Source organism: Saccopteryx bilineata, chromosome 3 (genome assembly GCF_036850765.1).
Source record: "Saccopteryx bilineata isolate mSacBil1 chromosome 3, mSacBil1_pri_phased_curated, whole genome shotgun sequence".
Classification (NCBI taxonomy): Eukaryota; Metazoa; Chordata; class Mammalia; order Chiroptera; family Emballonuridae; genus Saccopteryx; species Saccopteryx bilineata.
In genome coordinates this window covers 79,946,980-79,968,125 of record NC_089492.1, presented here as the reverse complement: position 1 = coordinate 79,968,125, position 21,146 = coordinate 79,946,980, and the positions used below count along the sequence as shown (strand labels likewise).

The 21,146-nt window shown below is 41.5% G+C and overlaps 1 long non-coding RNA gene and 1 pseudogene across 3 annotated transcripts in view; one reads left to right on the top strand and one right to left on the bottom strand.

Annotated features, from left to right (window-relative positions):
- Positions 1-21,146, top strand: part of LOC136329825 (uncharacterized) — a 118,282-nt gene that overhangs the window by 64,294 nt on the left and 32,842 nt on the right. For 2 of the 3 annotated variants that reach the window (XR_010730248.1, XR_010730249.1), the window contains exons 1-3: positions 3,560-3,726; positions 5,126-5,246; positions 13,468-13,688. This is a non-coding gene — a long non-coding RNA (uncharacterized lncRNA). Of the gene's footprint in view, positions 1-3,559; positions 3,727-5,125; positions 5,247-13,467; positions 13,689-21,146 lie in introns of those variants that run through there. The other variant, XR_010730250.1, reaches the window with a different exon arrangement.
- Positions 11,853-12,430, bottom strand: LOC136328560 (cysteine and glycine-rich protein 2 pseudogene; annotated as a pseudogene).

Genomic DNA, 21,146 nt, shown 5'->3' with positions numbered 1-21,146 from the left:
TTAGGGACCTGACATGGGGAAGCCACTGAACTGACGGCAACCTCAGTTTTCCTCTTGCGCAAGAAAAAAAAGATGGCCATATTTTAAAAAGTCGCTCTGAGTTCCTGTAACTTGATCTGCTCGTGATCCTAACTGACACAATAAAACAGGGCTGCACTTAACACCCTCATGCCAGACACATGGAGGACTTACGATCCTGAAGCCAAACTGGACATGGTCTCATTTTTCACTGCAGTGAAAAACTTCAAGACCAAGTACAAAACTGAAACATGTAGCCTGACTAGGCAGTGGCACAGTGGATAGAGCGTTGGACTGGGATACTGAGGACTCAGGTTTTGCACCCCGCGGTTGCTACTTTGAGCACGGGCTCATCAGCTTGAGTGCAGGGTCGCTGGCTTGTGCGTGGGATCCTAGACATGAACATATGGTCGCTGGCTTGAGCCCAAGGTCATTGGCTTGCGCAAGGGGTCACTTGCCCTGCTGTAGCCCGTTGGTCAAGAAACATATGAGAAACCAATCAACGAACAAATAAGGTGCCACAACGAAGAATTGATGATTCTCATCTCTCTCCCTTCCTGTCTGTCGGTTCCTATCTGTCCTTCTCTCTGTCTCCCTCTCTGTCTCTGTCACAAACACAACAACAACAACAAAACCTGAAATGTGCATTTACTGGTTTGCTGTCTTCTCATCTGTTTAGTGTCTTTCTCCTTGTGAAGCCCGCCTCAAGCCCACCTCTTACGCACTGGGCAATGTGCTGTTTTATAAGCAGCGTGTGTTCTAAATTGGCCATTCCCTTCAAAGCACTATTATAAATCAATATATAAACCTCTCCCTGGAGGAACTCCTGAATTTGAATAGTTCAATTTAATTAGCAGCAGAGGATGAATTCAGTCTCATTTCTTTTCTTCTTCATTGCTCTCTCTCCTCCGCTTTTCTCCGTCTCTGTGTCTGTCTTTATCCAGTCTTCCCCATTTCCTATCTTTCTTATGGTTGGTTCTTTTATCCATATAACATGACACATTCTCCATAAAGAATATAGGTGTCATTCTTAGTATTGATATACCTTTGTGGCAGACATCTTTTCTTTACAAAGTCTGTGGGAGCTTCCTTTTTTTTTTTTTTTTTTTGTATTTTTCTGAAGCTGGAAACGGGGAGAGACAGTCAGACAGACTCCCGCATGCGCCCAACCGGGATCCACCCAGCACGCCCACCAGGGGCAACGCTCTGCCCACCAGGGGGCGATGCTCTGCCCCTCCGGGGCGTCACTCTGCTGCGACCAGAGCCACTCTAGCGCCTGGGGCAGAGGCCAAGGAGCCATCCCCAGCGCCCGGGCCATCTTTGCTCCAATGGAACCTTGGCTGTGGGAGGGGAAGAGAGAGACAGAGAGGAAGGAGGGGGTGGGGGTGGAGAAGCAACTGGGCGCTTCTCCTATGTGCCCTGGCCGGGAATCGATCCCGGGTCCCCCGCACGCCCGGCCGACGCTCTACCGCTGAGCCAACCGGCCAGGGCCTGGAGCTTCCTTATTATTGTTGTTTTTTTCTGTGCAATCACATTTCTTGTTTGATGTACAGGCTGTGATGTCACAGCTGTGGATGTTTGATCCAAGCCAAAATACAAGATCAGAAATGATAATTACATTTGATTATTTACCAGTATTTTTCCACTCAGATGTATAAAAAACTACTGTACATTTTGATGTTATAGCTACAAGCTAAATCATATAGCTCTATCAGTGCCTGAGAAATAAGGTAGGATTAGATAACATAGTTTGGTGCTTGAAGCTGAACAGATCAGAAAAACATGCTTAAAGTTGAGCAAAACCTATCGAACGCCAACCTATGCCATTTCCATGCTAAGAAGGACCATTTAGCATGTACATGAGAGAAACAAAATAGAACAAAATTTCCAGTTTTCACTCAAATCAACAAAATTTAAAATTATGCATTGAAACCAGATTTCCCTGCCCATCTTAGTGTGAAAAATCCAAACAAATGTTATTTAACCAGAATCCAAAGTTCAGAGGAAAGCTTGTTGAAAGATCTCTTAATTTTAAAATTGCTGTTTGTAGAAGTTAAACCTTTGTTCTCTGTCTGTAAATTATTAAAATAAGTAAGCAACGAGTTCCCAGGTCTTCCCGTCCACACAGCGGGGTGTTCGCTCTGGCTCCTCGCTCTCAGCAGCTGGGACTACGGGGGATGCCATGACTTGTACGTTTGCCTTGACTGCCAGCCCAGGTCCCCAGGCAAACTGCAGGCCTACGTTCCTGCCACCTTCTCTGCAAGTTCAAGTTCGAGAACCTCAGGCAGGGTAAAATTCTGGTGTGAGATTCGTCTCCAATGCCCATTCCGTTATTTTCTGTGGAATTCACTTGGATTTCTGTCGCTGAGTTTTTATTTTGCCTGAAGGAGAAATCATAGTCTAGTCATTTCTAAGTGAAAATGAACTCACTTGTTTTTCAGTCATTTGAATTTGAAATTTAATTGTATTCAGAATATTTCCCGTCCCACTCCCCCGCCCACAGACACATACACACATACTGTTTTCTTGCCTTCCTCTTTCCTGGGTTGGATTTTCACATGTTTGGGGCTTATGCAACGACCACGAGGAGTAATGGAGAGGGGCCCTATCCCATCCAGGTGTTGGTTTGTTCAGTCCTAAGCTGGATCCTTATTTTTCATAGAATTGATCTACCAGATCTATTTTTTCCCTTCACCTTCGAAATCACATGAGAAGATAACTCCTTTTCAACCCCATTTTGTTATATTTGGAGGATCGATAAAAAAAACCAGGAGAAATCAGAGAGAATCCCAATGAATACTTCACATACCATGTTACTACTTTAAAACTTTGTTGAGGTATATTGAGCTTATCATAAAATCCACCCATTTTGAGTGTACAATGCAACCATTTTTAGTAAATTTACCACCATTTCAGGACACTTTCCTTCTCCCCAGTGAGATCCCTCATGCCTATTTGCCATTCATTCTTGGCACCGCACCCAATCCAGGCAACCACAAATCCATTCTCTATCTCTAAACTTGTCATTTCTAGACATTTTGTATAAATAAAATCATACAATCATATGTGGTCTCTTCTCTTTGGCTTCTTTCATTTAATATGATCTTTTTGCAGCTCGTTTATGGTGCCCATGTCTCAGCAGATTGCTCTATTTTTTGCTAACTAGTATTTCATTGTATGGGTATTCCATATCCCTCTTCCCATCTGTTCATCAGTTGATGGATAATTAGATTGTTTCCAGTTTGGGGTTATTATAAATAATGTTGCTACAAACATTTTCGTGCAAGTCTTTGTCATTTCTCTAGTGCTTAAGAGTGGAAGAGCTGGGTGATATGGTCGTTTAATTTTGACATTTTGAGAAATGACCAAAGTGTTTTCTAAATGGCTGCACCGTGTTACATTCCTGCCAGCAATGCAGGAGGTCTCTTGTTTGTCCACATTCTTGTCACACCCGTCACTGCCTGATTTTTTAGAGCCCATCTGATGGGTGGGAACTAGTATCTCATTGTGATTTCAATTTGTATTTCTCTAGTGACTTATATTGTTGATCATCTTTTCAAGGACCACTTTTTAAAATTAATTTTAGAGAGAGGAGAGAGAGAGAGAAAGACAGGAGGGGGAGTTGGAAGCATCAACTCATAATTGCTTCCTGTATGTGCCTTGACTGGATAAGTCCAGGATTTTGAACCAGCAACCTCAGCATTCCAGGTCAGTGCTTTATCCACTGCACCACAAAGGTCAGGCCCATTTTGCTATTTGTTTTCTATATACCTTTTTATTCTTCTGTTCCTTCATTGCTTCCTTCTGTGGTATTAAGTAGGCATTTTCTCATGTGCCACTTAAATTTACTTACTGTTTCTTTTACTCTTTATTTTTTTTAACAGTTATTTATTTATTTATTTATTTTAATTTTTTTGTATTTTTCTGAAGCTGGAAACGGGGAGAGACAGTCAGACAGACTCCCGCATGCGCCCGACCAGGATCCACCCGGCACGCCCACCAGGGGCGACGCTCTGCCCACCAGGGGGCGATGCTCTGCCCCTCCGGGGTGTCGCTCTGCCGCGACCAGAGCCACTCTAGTGCCTGGGGCAGAGGCCAAGGAGCCATCCTCAGCGCCCGGGCCATCTTTGCTCCAATGGAGCCTTGGCTGCGGGAGGGGAAGAGAGAGACAGAGAGGAAGGAGGGAGGGTGGGGGGTGGAGAAGCAACTGGGCGCTTCTCCTATGTGCCCTGGCCGGGAATCGAACCCAGGTACCCCGCACGCCAGGCCGACGCTCTACTGCTGAGCCAACCGGCCAGGGCTTAACAGTTATTTTTTAATGGTTGCTCTAGAGATCACAACTGGTATCTTAACTTAAAGTAATCTAGTTTAGGTTAATATTAACTTAATTTTAATAGTTTATAGAAACAGTGTTCTTTATATTGCTCAGAGCAGCAGAACCACTAGGAAAATCTGTACTTACATTTTTGTCTGGTTATCTATGTCTATATCTATATCTATTTATCTTTATGTTGTTGCCTATCTGTATCTGAATTTCTAACATGTATCTACATACATTTTTTACTTTTCCATCCTTACATTTCTGCAAAAATGGCTTCATGGGAAACTTTCTAATTCTTTAAGTGTTTGAGTGTGAAGATAATTTCTTATTTGAGAGGATTTCAATTTCACAGCTTATTTCTTTTTTTTTAAAGAAAAATTGTTTTACAATGAATCTATATTTATACCTTCTCCTAGGAGACATAAAGTCATTAAAAAATTAATTGGACTCTTACTTTATACCAAAAGTGAATACATGGTCATCTATAACATGATAGAATTTGGACACTGCTTCTATGACCAGACCTGCACAAATTAAAAGGATTTGTTTATTATAGAGATTTGACCTTATTGTGATTGTGTGAGCTGGTTAAGAGTATCTATTAAGGTGGTTGTTCCCAGCCCTGATGCTGGGAAGATGAAGTTCAGGTCATTCTGAAGGGATGTAAAAGTGGGGAGAACAAAAACCAGCTGGAACCCGTAGACGTGAATTGGAGCCCCAAAGGATGAACTGAAATCCATGTTGGTTCTCATGATTACTAACCTCAAATACGTGGCTGTCTTGCAGAAGCTGGGGCCCTTCATCACAGAACTAAACACACTCTTGGCCCAGAAGTCAGGGAAGCAGAAGGAGGATCTCGGTGAGGACGAAGTGGGGGCAGTCTTTGTCACTGCTTCACGCCAATGAGGTAGGCCCGCATGTACGTGGCCATTACAGCAACAAGATAAGACGATGTCTGTTATAAAAGAAATATTGCGTGGAACACTTGTGAAAAATGGCAAGGCACGTTTTATTCAAGCTACTGCCATAAGGGAGAGAGAATTCGGTCTAAAACTGAGCCCAACTCCAAATGGCCAGGGGTTTACAGCCAAAGGTATGAGTTAAGGGCTCAGTGGGTGGAAAATTGCTAAGAGGAACTTGGTCAGTTCTCGAGGGAGTGGGCATTGTTGCTAAACGCTGCACTGCGCAGGCCAAGGAGGAGGCTGAGTTGAGAGGAGTGTTCAAAGGACCTTGACTAAAGTTTGGTTGAGATGGGAGGTGGTGGTTCCTTGTCAGTGTGAACTCTCAGAATAACTGTTGTGTCATTTCTGCTCTATAAATCTCACACAAGAATCTTTCATAGGGTCCATTCTACCTGAGAAATTTGGGAAATGTAAATTCAGTCTAGACAAAGAGACATACTCCAAAGCTACCACACTCCTGTTTGGGGGCCATGGCTCTTCCTCTGGTCTTACACACCTGCTGTGAGATCCAGGGTGTGGGTCTCCCTCTGTGTGAGACTGATTAGAAAAAAGCTGGCTAAATCTTCCCCTGTGTCTACTTTGTTTCTATCTATTTTTTTTCATGAGTTAAATTATATTTTACTGTCTCTTAAAGCATTTTATTGTGATGAGAACAGCAAACATGAGTTTGGTCCTCTTAGCAAATTTTCAGATTGCAGTATTGCTGACTAAAGGCACAGGTTGTACAGCCCGTCATTGAGGAATATCCATCTCGCTTCGCTGAAACTTTAAGACTGTTGATTAATAACTGCCCATTTCTCCATCCCTCCCAGCCGCTGGTAATCACCATTCGCTCTTTGGTTTTATGAGTTCGACTATTTTAGATACCTCATACGAGAGGAATTGTGCAATCCTTGTCTTTCTGTGTCTGGCTTAGTTCACTTTGTTTCTGTCTTCAGGTGATCTTTCTGGTTTCCTCCTCTTGCTCTCTGGGATGGGAGGGGAGGCACAGTTTCACTGGGGATGTGGACCTGGCCATGTTTATTGAGATTTACACAGCGTTATTAGTGGAGATTTTGGGAGACAGTCTGCCAGAAAATGGCCAGATGACACACAACCAAAGCAAAAACATAAGTGTTTTCATCTACTGTTAGAGGATAACTCAGAAGTGATTTATTTCCAAGCCTGGGGGTGTGCTCCAAACTTATGAGGCTGTGGAGGTACTCAGAGCAGAGCTTTGTATGGTAAAGTCGTCTACGTAAGAGCCCCAGACTTGCTCAGGTGCTGAGCGCCCTCCCTCTGTCCAGCGCTCTTGTCCCTCTGCTCACGTCTGTCTGCCCATGGCCCAGGCCACTGGAATGATGAAGGGACAGGCTGACATTACAGAGCTTTCCTCCCTGACCTTGTTCATTGGTTCAAAGAGCGTGATGAAAGGCAAACACTTTGTTCATCGAAATTTGATGATAAAAAATGGGAGGAAGGGGGAAATCTGAAAGTAAGTTCACAGCCACTGGCTAAAGTTGACATAATTCAGAATCGGTCTTATGTTATTTAGAGTTACTATTTGGAGTTATGGAAGCAACCATACATGTTATAAAGCAATGGTCTCCATAAAAGAGAACTGGAAATGGATTTGAGAAGGAGTGAAGGCAGGAGGTAGGAAAGGTCTAAAGAAGAAACCAGAGACAATTCAGAGATGCAGGAAGGAAGACCACCCCATGTTTCTATAAGAGGGTGTGATCGATACACCAGAGTACATATCAGAAGCTGTTGCACTAACCATTGCACCAGTCAGAGGTCACTGGTGAACTTGAAACATGAGAAGAAAGTTAGTTTGCCCTGAGTTAAAAAGTGAGGCATTGACAGAAGAAAGCTAAGGAGGAGGTTACTCTTTTACATGGTTTGTGATTAAATGGTCCATGGCAGTTTTGAGAGCCTAGCAATTCTAGTGAACCTTGCTTTCTCTGAAGGGGAAAACAGTGTGACATGTGCGATGATATTGGAGAAGAAGACTGTCCTGGGAAATCTATTGTACAAGAAGCCAAATCATGACCTCTTTTTTTCTTCTTTGCACTTACTTTTGGCTAGTGGGGAGTTGGAGCGCCTATAGGGAGAGGAAATTTATGACTGACTTTTTCATGTACGCAATGAGACCCTATAACAGGACAGACAATTTTGCTAGCCAGGGAAAGGTTCCTCTCCTATTTCCCCAGAAATTATGATTTTGCTGAGCTCTGAGAAAGAGTAAAAGTTAACTAGGAAACCAGAAAAGAGAGAATGGATCCTGTGGCCACAGGTGGCTGTGTGGACCACAGAGAACAAAAGGGACCACTAGGCTATCATGTCATATATTCTCACAGCATGCAGGCTCTGCTCACGGGGACCCACGCCACAGTCAGTCACTATGTCAACTTCTCTGAGACTATCCTTCTTACTCAGTTCCCCTTCTTGCTTCAGTAGAACTTTGTGTTTGTTTCTGCTACCTGGACACACCACCCCCCAAACTCAGTGCCTCAGACCTAGGAGAGGAGGCCGCAGACACAGACTGGCTCCAGACCCTACAGGGTCCTGTGGGCTCAGATATCATGTTTGTTCTTGTGTTTTTCTTCAGTAAATTTACCATCTATGGGGAAAACGAAGACATGCTCCCACCCCCCTTCTTCATTTAGCGCCGAGATCAGGAAGGAGGTGAGTGGGTAGCCATTCACCAATGTGGGCGTTGGGCACCTATGTGTAGGTGTGTGTTTATGGGGGAGTGGCTGGGGTGGAAGATGTTGTCAACACTTGATACATGGTTCAATGCTAAAGATAAATTGAAAAGATAATTTTTACCAACTTCACTTTTATGGGTTAATTTTACTTTAACTTCACATAATTTCACTTTTATGGGTTATAGGGGAACTGACTTGGCCCTACTGCCTTGCCTCTGGTGACTGCCATTTATTTACCAGTTAACATTTCCTATCTAGCTGTTCTGACCCCCAGGGAAATTCTCTCTTCAGGTTTGTGTGCAAATAGCCAAGGCAATCAATACTAATAAAGACGGTTCTGGTCCTTTTAGGATACCTAAGTGTCACTTTCTGAGCCTGGACCGCTGTTTGCTTTTCTTTATTTTATTTAAAGAGTCAACTTGTAATTTTCAGAAATAACAAAGGGGCCAAAGAGTAAGATTTGGCTTAGAAAAGAGTCTCATATTTAAGCGTGGTCACATGTTTTCTGATGATGCGGCAGAGTATATGTAATGCTGAACTGTGACGAAGATGGACTTTGTTTCATGATCTCTTCTGATCAGTGTGGCACTGCTTATATCTTCTAAAACTTTCACAACTTTGATTTTCTAAATGTTCTCTTGGGTGGCACAAAGAATGATAAACTCGAAAGGTAGAACGTTAGCAATTAAAAAAGTGGATGCTAATGACCAACTGATGCATTTCATTCATATTATTAATTTGTAATATAATATGAATGAAACGCATCAGTTGTTTACCATTAATAACTCTAAAATTTATGGTGACAAAGGGCCCTGAATGTATTAAAAATTTGACACAATGACAACTGTTTTAGGGCCTTAGTTATAGAATAAAGAATGAAAAACAAGAAAATCTTAAAGAAATAAACATATATTTAAAAAACGACGAACGGATTTAAGGAATAGAGGAAATTTGGAAAGAAATGAGGAGCAGGAAACATGGAAGAACAGCATTCAACCTTCTGAGATTTTTCATATTCCAGTAGCTTTTGGACTCATCTCTTTCAAGTAGCTGTCACTGGCTTGGTGAATCTTTGAGGGGCTGGAGGGCAATATAAGGGAGCCTTAACATGAGAGTCCCAACACTGGGCAGGGGGGAGAGGTTTGATTCTTGTGTCACTCCCATACAGGCAGTGCCATGAGCATGGCACCAGTGTTGATTGGGAATGGTCTATACTTGTAGACACCTGCAACCCAGATGTAGTCAAGATTCTGTGTACTTGTGGGAGCAAACCAAATACTAAACTGGATGAGGTCAAGTAGCGATCTATTTAACTACTTTGGTTGTGGAGAGAATGAATTTACAGAGGTAATTTTAGGTCCTGGTTGCTGGTCAGCTGGCCTGGTGGTCATGGTTCCTTGAAGTTGACATCTGTTGTGCCAGCCAGGGCTCTGGCTGCCGATGGTTAATAAGTCCTCTGGTGTGTTCTAATGGTTGCAGCTGCTCTGTGGGTGGCACAGTGGTTTTGAATGTGTGCAACACCATTGAAGTATGTTGATTATGATTGCTTGTGTGCTTACCCTTCTGGGCACATAATCCTTAGACCTTGTTTGAATTCTAAAATAGTTTTTTCTTTTTTTTTTCTTTTTTTTTTTTTTTCTTTTTTTTTTTATAATTTTATTTTTTTAATGGGGTGACATCAATAAATCAGGATACATATATTCAAAGATAACAAGTCCAGGTTATCTTGTCGTTCAATTATGTTGCATACCCACCACCCAAAGTCAGATTGTCCTCTGTCACCTTCTATCTTGTTTTCTTTGTGCCCCTCCCACCCCCTATCCCTCTCCCATTCCCCCCTCCCCCCCGTAACCACCACACTCTTATCAATGTCTCTTAGTTTCACTATTATGTCCCACCTACGTATGGAATAATACAGTTCCTGTTTTTTTCTGATTTACTTATTTCGCTTCGTATCATGTTATCAAGATCCCACCATTTTGCTGTAAATGTTCCGATGTCATCATTTCTTATGGCTGAGTAGTATTCCATAGTGTATATGTGCCACATCTTCTTTATCCAGTCATCTATTGATGGGCTTTTTGGTTGTTTCCATGTCCTGGCCACTGTGAACAATGCTGCAATAAACATGGGGCTGCATGTGTCTTTACGTATCAATGTTTCTGAGTTTTGGGGATATATACCCAGTAGAGGGATTGCTGGGTCATAAGGTAGTTCTATTTTCAGTTTTTTGAGGAACCACCATACTTTCTTCCATAATGGTTGTACTACTTTACATTCCCACCAACAGTGTATGAGGGTTCCTTTTTCTCCACAGCCTCTCCAACATTTGCTATTACCTGACTTGCTAATAACAGCTAATCGAACAGGTGTGAGGTGGTATCTCATTGCCGTTTTGATTTGCATTTCTCTAATAGCTAAAGAAGATGAGCATCTTTTCATATATCTGTTGGCCATTTGTTAAAATAGTTTTTTCTAATTCAAATGGCTACCTGTTATTGTATTAGGAATGTAAATGAATAAAATAATCAGGGCTATACATATAAAATGTGTGTATAGAGACAATCATCATAGCATTACACATGGGAGCAGAAAATTAAAGATCGCCCAAATATCCAACAAGTTTGAAATAAATAATTTGTGGGAATTCATGTAATAAACCACTATGGGCTTTTTCAAAGACCATATTTTTAATGACTATTTAAAGGGACAATGTTTATAATGTAATATGAAGGGGAAAGGCAGGATCTGTTATGATGTAAAACAGAAAATAAATAGTTAAGAATGGAGGGCTGTTGGATGTTGTAGGTGGCTTTGCTTTATTCTTTACTGAATTTTCTTTAATTAACTGCATAATTTATATGAGAGAAAAAAATTATAAGCAATAGAAACAAATTTAAAAATTAAGGGATTTTAAGAATTAAGGGGTGTACCTAACCTGTGATGGTACAGTGGATAAAGCATCGACCTGGAACACTGAGGTCATTGGTTTGAAACCCTGGCTTGCCTGGTCAAGGTGCATACGGGAGTTGATGCTTCCTATTCCCCCCTTCTCTCTCTCCTCTCCCTAAAATCAATAAGTAAAATCTTTTTTTTTCAAGTTGAAGTTTTATTTAAAATGTAAAAGAAATGGTTCTTGAAATGCTGATGAATAAAGCAAAAGGATACAGTGCTCTCTTCCTACTAGTCTGCCAGCCTATCCAAGTACAGGGCCATATTCAGTACGTAAGTGCGGTAGAATTTCACAGTAGTTTTTTTTTTTTTTTAATTTTTTTATTAAAGATTTTATTTATTAATTTTAGAGAGAAGAGACTGAGAGAGAGAAGGAGAGAGGAGCAGGAAGCATCAACTCCCACATGTCCCTTGACCAGGCGAGCCCAGGGTCTTGAACTGGCCACCTCGGTGTTCCAGGTCCACGCTTTATCCACTGTGCCACCACAGGGGAATTCTTTTGTTTTTTTTAATTAATTTATTTATTTTTAACAGAGACAGAGAGAGAGTCAGAGAGAGGGATAGACAGGGACAGACAGACAGGAATGGAGAGATGAGAAGCATCAATCATTAGTTTTTCGTTGCACATTGCGATACCTTAGTTGTTCATTGATTGCTTTCTCATATGTGCCTTGACCGTGGGCCTTCAGCAGACCAAGCAACCCTGGGTCCAAGCTGGTGAGCTTTTGCTCAAACCAGATGAGGCCACGCTCAAGCTGGCAACCTCGGGGTCTCGAACCTGGGTCCTCGGCATCCCAGTCCGACGCTCTATCCACTGCGCCACTGCCTGGTCAGGCCACAGTAGTTTAATGGTAGAGTATCTGTGCCTAGATGATGGAGAGATTCTTGGTGCGTAACCTCAGTTCTGGGTTTACACTTTCACTGAGCGTGAACAAGGGCTCCCGCTCCTTGGCTGTAGCCAAATCCCTTGGGCCCAAAGTTCTTTGCATGGCATCCTTTACAATAGATTTCACCTTCTTTCTCAGTCAGAGTTGTTGATTCAAGACTCTTTCTGCACCAGGCACATGGGAAACAGTTTTTGTGCCAGGGCTTCCTGGCTCCGGTTATCTTTTCCACAGCATACACTGAGTCCCCACATCTGGAGCACTTGTCAGTGCCTCTGTATTTCTGAGCAAATAGAGAAGTGTTTGGATTTGTTGTAGGCCTGTGAGGTTGAACACTCTCTGGCTTGATGCCCAGCCTCTTGCCGCAGTCCATGTTAAGCGTGCCAGTGCCCTGGCCATAACCATAGCCTTTTGGCCCATACTTCTTTTTGTAGCATGTCTTCATCATGAATTGCCACTTTTGTGCTATCTAATTTTTTTCCTGCAAACCATGGGCAGAAAGCAGCAGTGGTGGAAACTTCTCCCATCATGTTGCACCTCTTCTGCGTGGTACACGGTCCTGCTGCAGGCCCCACACGTGTTTCCACTTCCCTAGACGGGCATTTCGAGTTGGATGCAGGACTACGCACCGCAAGCAGAGCGAGCAAAGCGGAGCTGGAGTGGGCTTGCAGAATGTCTGAGAGCCAATCAGTAAATAAAATATTAAAAAAAAATTAATGGGTGAATATTTTCATTCAAATGGGACTGCTGAAAAAACTTGAAAAGTTCCAAAGGAATATAGAGTATTTATGAAGCAGTGGGAATTGAACACTCTATTTTATGTCATGGACATTGAAAAATTTCTTTCAATCTGTGATCCATATTAGATTCTGTGGTTTATATAGGAAAAAAAAACCCAGTGACATTAGTCACAGGTTTTTTCTGTGTCAGTATCAGCTCTGACCTGTTGCTGCACGGATCGTTGAAATAAAAAAATACGTAGCCTTCAATGAGAGTAAGTTCTGCAACAGAGGGGGAGATGTTCCTAGAATGAAGAAATGTCACAGATGGACCTGACCCTGGCATTTTCAGCCTGAGGACTTCAATGTCACTGCCGCCCTGCGAACACACTGCTGACAGGTCCTCCCATTAGGTGTTCCTAAGGGTTCCATGTTACAGTTAAAATCAGAGAGTGTGGGCATAGCACAAGATCATCTACAACAGTAAGTAAATTGTGTGGGAGAGCACCAGGATGGTTCCCCTGACTGGAAGCCGGCAGCTGGCAAACCAGATGTGGACATATTAGGATCACTTACTGGCAAATGAGCTCAACCATTTTGGAGGGTGATTTTGTGATGTCTCACTTATAAAAAAAATGTACATACCTTTTAAGTCACCAGTCCACTTGTAAGAATTTATGTTAAAAGGAACATTGCAAAACTACTTGGGTTGGGAGGCACAACTGTGTTCATGAAAACATCTCTCTGTGAGCAAAAAGCGAAAACAAGCTAAAAACCCATCAATATGAAGTTGTAAATAATTTCATTTATAGTTCTATAATAGAATACTGAGAATCTTTTTAAAAAAGGGGAAGTCCTTGTGGGCAGAGATCAAGGTCCCTGCAGCACAGCTGAGCTCAAACCTCCTCTGCTTGCGACCAGCCAGGTTTCCAACCCATGTGATGGGAGTCAAGGGGGAACAACTTCACTCCTGGCAAGAAGCATTCTGGAATGTGCCGGAACATGAAACGTGTGGGCGGCCCGGGTATCCAGGAGGAACACCAACAATACCTAATTTGAGGGGAACAGACAGGAGAGCTCTTCAAGCAAGACCCTGCATTATGGATGAGAACTGAAGAGAAATGTGAAAGAGGGTGTCTGAGGTTAGTTCAAAATGGGCTCAGAAGTAAAGAGTTGTAAGAGCGAGGACCATTGATGACATTCTGACTTTTGTTGTGTTGGAAGAGTTGTACTGATTGTCACCAGCCGGTGTGTTGTTTTCCTGTGACTCCCCTGGAAATCAGCCTTGGCACCAGAGCATAACCCAAGGGGACACCTTCCCCCAGGGGGTTACCCCACTGAGAAACTGAGCACTGATTCTCTGGGTCCGAACAAGCTGTCCTCACTTATATCTATGTCATATGAATCGTATTTAAATAGATTCTAATAAGTAATGGATGCTTTTCCTCCATGGCACTTTTTATAGATACTGACTTACTTCAAATTCGTGTTTGTAAGACCTCTTCACCTTTGAGTAGCGAACTCAGAATGTTCTCTCAGTGTTGATGGACAGCAGGTCTCTCAGCCTCAGCACTACACAATATTTTGTGGTGGAATCTGCCCTGCACACTGTGAGATGGTATTTTAATCGGTATTGCTTTGACTTTATAAATTGCTTTGAGTAATATAGACATTTTATTTATTTATTTATTTATTTATTTATTTTTAATATTTATTTTTTAAGTATATTTTATTTTTTAAATTATTTTTATTTATTTATTCATTCATTTTAGAGAAGAGAGACAGAGAGAGAGATAGAGATAGAGAGAGAGAGAGACAGAGAGAGAGAGAGAGAGAGAGAAGGGGGGAGGAACAGGAAGCATCAACTCCCACATGTGCCCCGACCAGGCAAGCCCAGGGTTTCGAACCGGCGACCTCAGCATTTCCAGGTCGACGCTTTATCCACATCGCCACCACAGGTCAATATAGACATTTTAATGATGTTTATTCTTCCTAACCATGAGCACGGTATATGCTTCCACTTGTTTGTATCTTCCCTGATTTCTTTTATCAATGTTTTATAATTTTCCGAATACAAGTCTTTAATTAGGTACTTTAGAGTACCTAATAAAGTACTTAGGTACTTTATTTTTTTTGGTACAATGGTGAAGGGAATTGCTTCCTTAATTTCTCTTTTAGACACTTCATTGTTGATGTATAAAAATGCCTCTGATTTCTGAGTATTAATTTTATATCCTGCCACCTTGCTGAGTTCATTTATCAGGTCCAGTAGTTTTTTGACTGAGACTTTAGGGATTTTTATATATAATATTATATCATCTGCAAATAATGATAGTTTTACTTCTTCTTTTCCAATTTGGATGCCTTTTATTTCTTTTTCTTGTCTGATTGCTGTGGCTAAGACTTCCAGAACTATGTTGAATAAAAGTGGTGAAAGGGGGCACCCCTGCCTTGTTCCCGATCATAAGGGGATTGCTTTTAATTTTTGCCCATTGAGTATGATGTTGGCTGTGGGTTTCTCATAGATGGCCTTTATCATGTTGAGGTATGTTCCCTGTATTCCCACTGCTGAGAGTTTTGATCATGAATGAGTGCTGGATTTTATCAAATGCTTTTTCTGCATCTATTGAGATTATCATGTGGTTTTTCTTCTTCCTTTTGTTTATGTGATGAATCACATTGATTGATTTGCAAATATTGTACCTGCTTTGCCTCCCAAGAATAAATCCCACTTGATCATGGTGTATGATTTTTTTCATATATTGTTGGATCTGGTTTGCTAATATTTTGTTGAGGATTTTAGTATCTAAATTCATCAGGGATATTGGCCTATAATTTTCTTTCTTTGTGTTGTCTTTGCCTGGTTTTGGAATCAGAATTATGCTCACCTCATAAAAGGAGCTTGGAAGTCTTCCTTCCTCTTGAATTTTTTGAAATAGCTTGAGAAGGATAGGAGTTAGTTCTTCTTTGAATATTTGGTAGAATTCACTTGTGAAGCCATCAGGCCCAAAACTTTTTTTGTTGGGAGTTTTTTGATAACTCTTTCAATCTAATTTGTTGTAATCAGTCTGTTTAAGTTTTCTGCTTCTTCCAAATTAATTTTGGAAGATTATATGTTTCAGAGAATTTGTCCATTTCCTCTAGGTTGTCTAGTTTTTGGCATACAGTTCTTCACAGTATTTTCTTACAATATTTTGTATTTCTGTTGTGTCAGTTATTGCTGCACTCTCATTTCTAAGTTTATTTATTTGAGTCCTCTCTCTTTTTTTCTTGGTGAGTCTGGGAAAAGGTTTGCCGATCTTGTTTATTTTTCAAAGAACCAGCTCCTGGTTTCATTGATTCTCTGTATTGTTTCTTTAGCCTCTATGTCATTTATTTCTGCTCTGATCTTTATTATTTCCTTCCTTCTACTACCTCTGGGCTTTAGTTGCTGTTCTTTTTCTAGTTCTTTTAGATGCAGGGTCAAGTTCTTTATTTGAGCTTTTTCTAGCTTTTTAAGGTATGCCTGTAATGCTATGAACTTCCCTCTCAGGACTGCTTTTGCTGTGTCTCATAAATTTTGAGTTGATGTATGCTCATTATTGTTCATTTCTAGGATTTTTTTTTATTTCTTCTTTAATCTTATTGTTAACCCATTTGTTATTTAATAACATGCTATTTAGTTTCCAACTGTTTGAATATTTTTCATTTTTTCTGTTGTGGTTGATTTCTTGTTTCATGCCATTGTGATCAGAGAAAGTACACGAGAAAGATTGAAAGTATAATTTCAATCTTCTTAAATTTGTTGAGGCCACTTTTGTGCCCTAATACGTGGTCTATCCTAGAGAATGTACCATGAGCACTTGAAAAGAATGTATATTCTGCTGCTTTAGGGTGAAAGGTTCTGAAGATGTCTAATAAAGTGAGTTGATCTAGAGTGTCTTTAAGTCTGCTGTTTTTTGTTAATTTTCTTTCTTGAGGATATATCTAGTGATGTTAGTGTGGTATTGAAATCTCCTACTATTATAATATTGCTATTGATCCCGCTTTTTAAATCCATCAAAGTCTGCTTTATATATTTAGGTGCTCCTATAGTAGGTGTAGGTGAGTAGATATTTATAATGGTTTTATCTTCCTGTTGGACTGCTCCCTTTATCATTATGTAGTGACTTTCTTTATCTCTTACTATAGCCTTTGTTTTAAAGTCCATTTTGTCTGATATAAGTATTGCTACCCCAGCTTTTTTTCATTTTCATTTGTGTGAAATATTTTCTTCCATCCTTTTATCTTCAGTCTATGTGCATCTTTTGTTTTAAGGTATGTCTCTTGTAGATAGTATATGTATGGGTCCTGTTTTCTTATTCATGCAGCTACCTTATGTCTTTTGATTGAATCATTTAATCTACTTACATTTAAAGTTATTATTGATATGTAGTTGTTTATTGCCATTTTATTCTTTAAAACTGTATTCCTCTTTTGCTATATTCTTTTTCTCCTTTGATCTGTTTACAACAGGCCCCTTAGCATTTCTTGCAGCATTGGTTTGGTTGTACTGAATTCCTTGAGTTTTTTTTTGTCTGGAAAGCTTTTTATTTCTCCTTCAATTTTAAATGATAACCTTGCTGGATACAGTAGTCTTGGTTGTAAGCTCCTGTTTTGCATTACTTTAAATATTTCTTGCCATTCCCTTCTGGCCTCAAGTGTTTCTGTTGAGAAGTTGGAAGTCATCCTTATGGGGGCTCCTTTGTAGGTGATAGCCTGTTTTTCTCTAGCAGCTTTTAATATTTTCTCTTTATCACTTAGCTTTGTTATTTTAATTATGATGTGTCTTAGTGTAGATTTCTTTGGGTTTCTCTTAATGGAATTCTCTGTGCTTCTTGAACTTGTGAGATATTTTCCTGCCTTAATTGAGGGAAGTTTTCAGCTATGATACATTTGAACAAAGTCTCTATCCCTTGTTCTTTCTCTTCTTCTCATCCCTATGTTGTGGATGTTATTTCTCTTCATGTTGTCACAGAGCTCTCTTAGAGTTTTCTCAGACTTTTGAGTCTCTTTTGTTTTTTCTGCTCCACTTCCATGCCTTCATTTATCTTGTCCTCTAACTCGCAGATTCAATCCTCAGCTTCATCCATCCTGCTTTTAATTCCTTCCATTATGTTCTTCATTTCTGATATTGTGTTTGTCATTTCTGACTGGTTCTTTTTTATTATTTCAATGTCCTTTTTTATATTTGCTATCTTTTTATTTAGGTGTTCGTAATGACCATCTATTGTTGTTCTAAGATCTTTGAGCATCCTAACAATCATTATTTTAAACTGCATCTGGTAATTTGGTTATATCTGATTCATTCAGGTCCTTTTCTGGGGATTTCTCTTGAGTCATTTGTGTTGCATTTCTCTGCCTTCTCATTTTGTCTGTGTAAAAGAAGGTTTTGGCTACTGGAGTCCACTGGTGTGGCCTCTCTGTTCCCTAGGTGTGGTCTGTGTGCAGGACCACCGCCCTCTCTGCTGCTGCTGCCTAGGGTGTTCGGGTATGGGTGTTGCTGTTGTAGTCCACTGGGGAAGTTGCTGTAGTTTCTGCCTCTACATCGTGGGAGGGTCTGCTATCACATGCTCGGGTGTACAAGCCTCGGTGGCATCGGCCTTCTCCCTGCCCCTGCTGGTGGGGTTATGCTTGGCCCTGAGGGTAGGGGTGAGCAGGTTTGCTCAGCTGTGGGTCTCCAACTGATTCCAGGCTTTCATCCTTCCCCTGCAGGAGGAGCCCACTTGTGAGACAGCTGCAAGCCTTGGCTACACAGGCCGGGTTGGGCTTTGTGACCATGCTCAGTCATGGGACTCCACCTCTTCTGGGTTTTTTCTCTATCCCTATGGGAGGAGCTGGCTCCTGCATCAGACCACAAGCCTGGGTTCTGTGGGTGGGGCAAGGTTGCACTCCTGTGCCCTTGCTTAAGGGCAGGTCTCCACCCCTTCCAGGGCTCCTGCCCTTCCCCTGCAGGCTGAATTGCAGGCAGCCTGTAGCTGGGCTTGACCACTTTCCTGCATCCCCTCCTCCCCAGCCCAGCAAGGCCAAGCTCACACTTGGGCTTCAGTTGTGGTCAGCCAGCTTCTACCCTTGCTGACAGAACCTTGTTTCTGTGTCCCGCCACCACCTGCCCTTGGGTGAGCCCTCAGCCGTGTGGGTGGGGGTGCTGCAGCTCAGACCCTAAGACTCACTACTGTAGTCCCGAATGCTCCCTCTTTCTAAGCAACTTTGCTCTAAGTATTGTGGGAGAGTTTGTTTTTGCTGGTGTCCTGCTTTATTTTGCTAGTATTGCTGTTTCCAGGGGAAATATTCACTTCAGATTTGGGGAGTGACTCGTCCCAGGGTTAGAGTGGCTGTCTCTCAAAGTGTTTCTCCCTGTGCCTCCTAGATTACACTCTCTTCCCGCTGCTCCAGTCCTCTCCTCTCTCCCCATCCCCTGGAGCCCCGGGTGAGTGGTTGTGAGAGAGGTTTTCTGTGCTGTCCCTTTAAGAAGAATCCTGGGTCTGAGAAATCAGTCTCTTTCTCACAAACAGTATCCTGACTTGTTTATAACTAAATCCTGTCCATACACCTCTTCTAGGCTCTGGGGTTGCAGGCTGGGGCTTTTTTGCTGGGGCTCAGGACTCTCCCTTCTCTTCTAAACTCACTTCCAGCCACGTGAGTCTCACCAGGCTGCCGCTCGCTCCAGGGAGCTGGGCAGCCCTCTCCGCATTTCTGCTTTTCCTACCAGTCTCAGTATGGCTTCTTCAGTGTTCCTTGGTTGAAGAGTCCTCTTAGTTTAGTCCAAATTTGGTTTTTCTAGATGATGATTCTTAAAATTAAGTTGTAATCCACTTTGGTCCTGGGAGGTGGAAGTTGGTACGTCCGCCTACTCCATTGCCATCTTGTCACCTCCCTAAGATGATAATTCTTTATGATAACTGTGACAAGTTAAAATGGACACATGCATATGGTGTTAAGGATGTGTGAAATAAAGACACAGACAGTGATATTAAACAACATTCAATTTTCTTAATTACTTCTTAAGTTTTCTGCATTCTCTTTGAAATAAAAGGTTTGCCATTAGCTTCCCTTTTTTCCACACATTTCCTTGTGTGTTCTTGTGTTTCCACACATGCTGTGGCTATCACACAGACTAATAAGAGTTATCCTCTCTCACTAGCATGGATTGGTCCTTTTGGGATTTTTTGATCATTATTTAGCAACCTCCTGATGAACATGTTTCAGTTATTGAGAGTAACACATATTGCAGGCTGAGTGGGTCAGCTGCCTCTGCTGCTCCATATGCTAATAGTCACTCCTCCCATTTGTATCTTGCTGGAGCTTGTCACCATGGTGTCTAGAGCAGTGGTCTCAACAATCCTAACTGACTTGATCAACTATCTTTATTTTGCAGTTTCTATTTGGTCTGTACTATCTATGATAGGGATACTAGAATTGAGATACCAGGATCCCAATCTGCCTATACCAGGGATCCCCAAACTATGGCCCGCGGCCCACATGTGGCCCCCTGAGGCCATTTATCCAGCCTCTGCTGCACTTCTGGAAGGGGCACCTCTTTCACTGGTGGTCAGTGAGTTCACTGCAAAGCGTGGCATCACTCATGTACAGTACTACTTCCGATGACGTGAGATGCATGCATCACGGCTCCGGAAGCTTGTCATATCACTTGTTATGGCTAGCAGTGACAAATATGGAACTTGACATTGACCATCTCATTAGCCAAAAGCAGGCCCATAGTTCCCATTGAAATTTTGGTCAGTTTGTTGATTTAAATTTACTTGTTCTTTATTTTAAATATTGTATTTGTTCCCATTTTGTTTTTTTACTTTAAAATAAGATATGTGCAGTGTGCATAGGGATTTTTTTCATAGTATTTTTATAGTCTGGCCCTCCAATGGTCTGAGGGACAGTGAACTGACACCCTGTATAAAAAGTTTGGGGACCCCTGGCCTAGACCTTACAAAGTAAAAGTGAGTTCTCTATTTTTTTTTCTGTGTAAAATAAAATGTATTGAGTAGAACTTTATTTGAAGAGTCTGTTCAGAAAACCCATAAGTAGATCTTTTTACTACTAACAAACTGTGAAATGTAATGATAATCAGGTAAGAGTTTTAATGTTCATTTTTACTGGGTAGATTTTTCTCGATATAAAATTACTTAGGTTCTGTTAGGTTTATGAGACGGGAAAGAGTTCTCAGTGTGGTCAAGACCTATCAAGTACCAGCAAATCTTATCTTTTTAACTTCACTTACTTCTAACCTTCCTTTTAACCTGGATGAGGATGAGTCTCCCTGGAAAGCCTTTTAATCATAGAAAAGGAAATGAGCAAAAACTTGGCAGCACAGGATACTTTTAGAGTAAGGCGACCATGAGACTCTGATTATCCAAATGGTAAACTAGTCTGGTTGGTTAGGCATGGCGTTAATGGATTATCACATTATCACATTATCTTCTCAGCGTTACAAAATACAGGATACTGCCATTATCACCATTTTATAGACGAGGACACAGATTTAGAAAAGTTAAGTCACCTGCCCAAGTTCACAGAGCATTCAGTGGAGCCATGGTCCAAAACTAGGAGGTCTCTCTGGAGTGTCT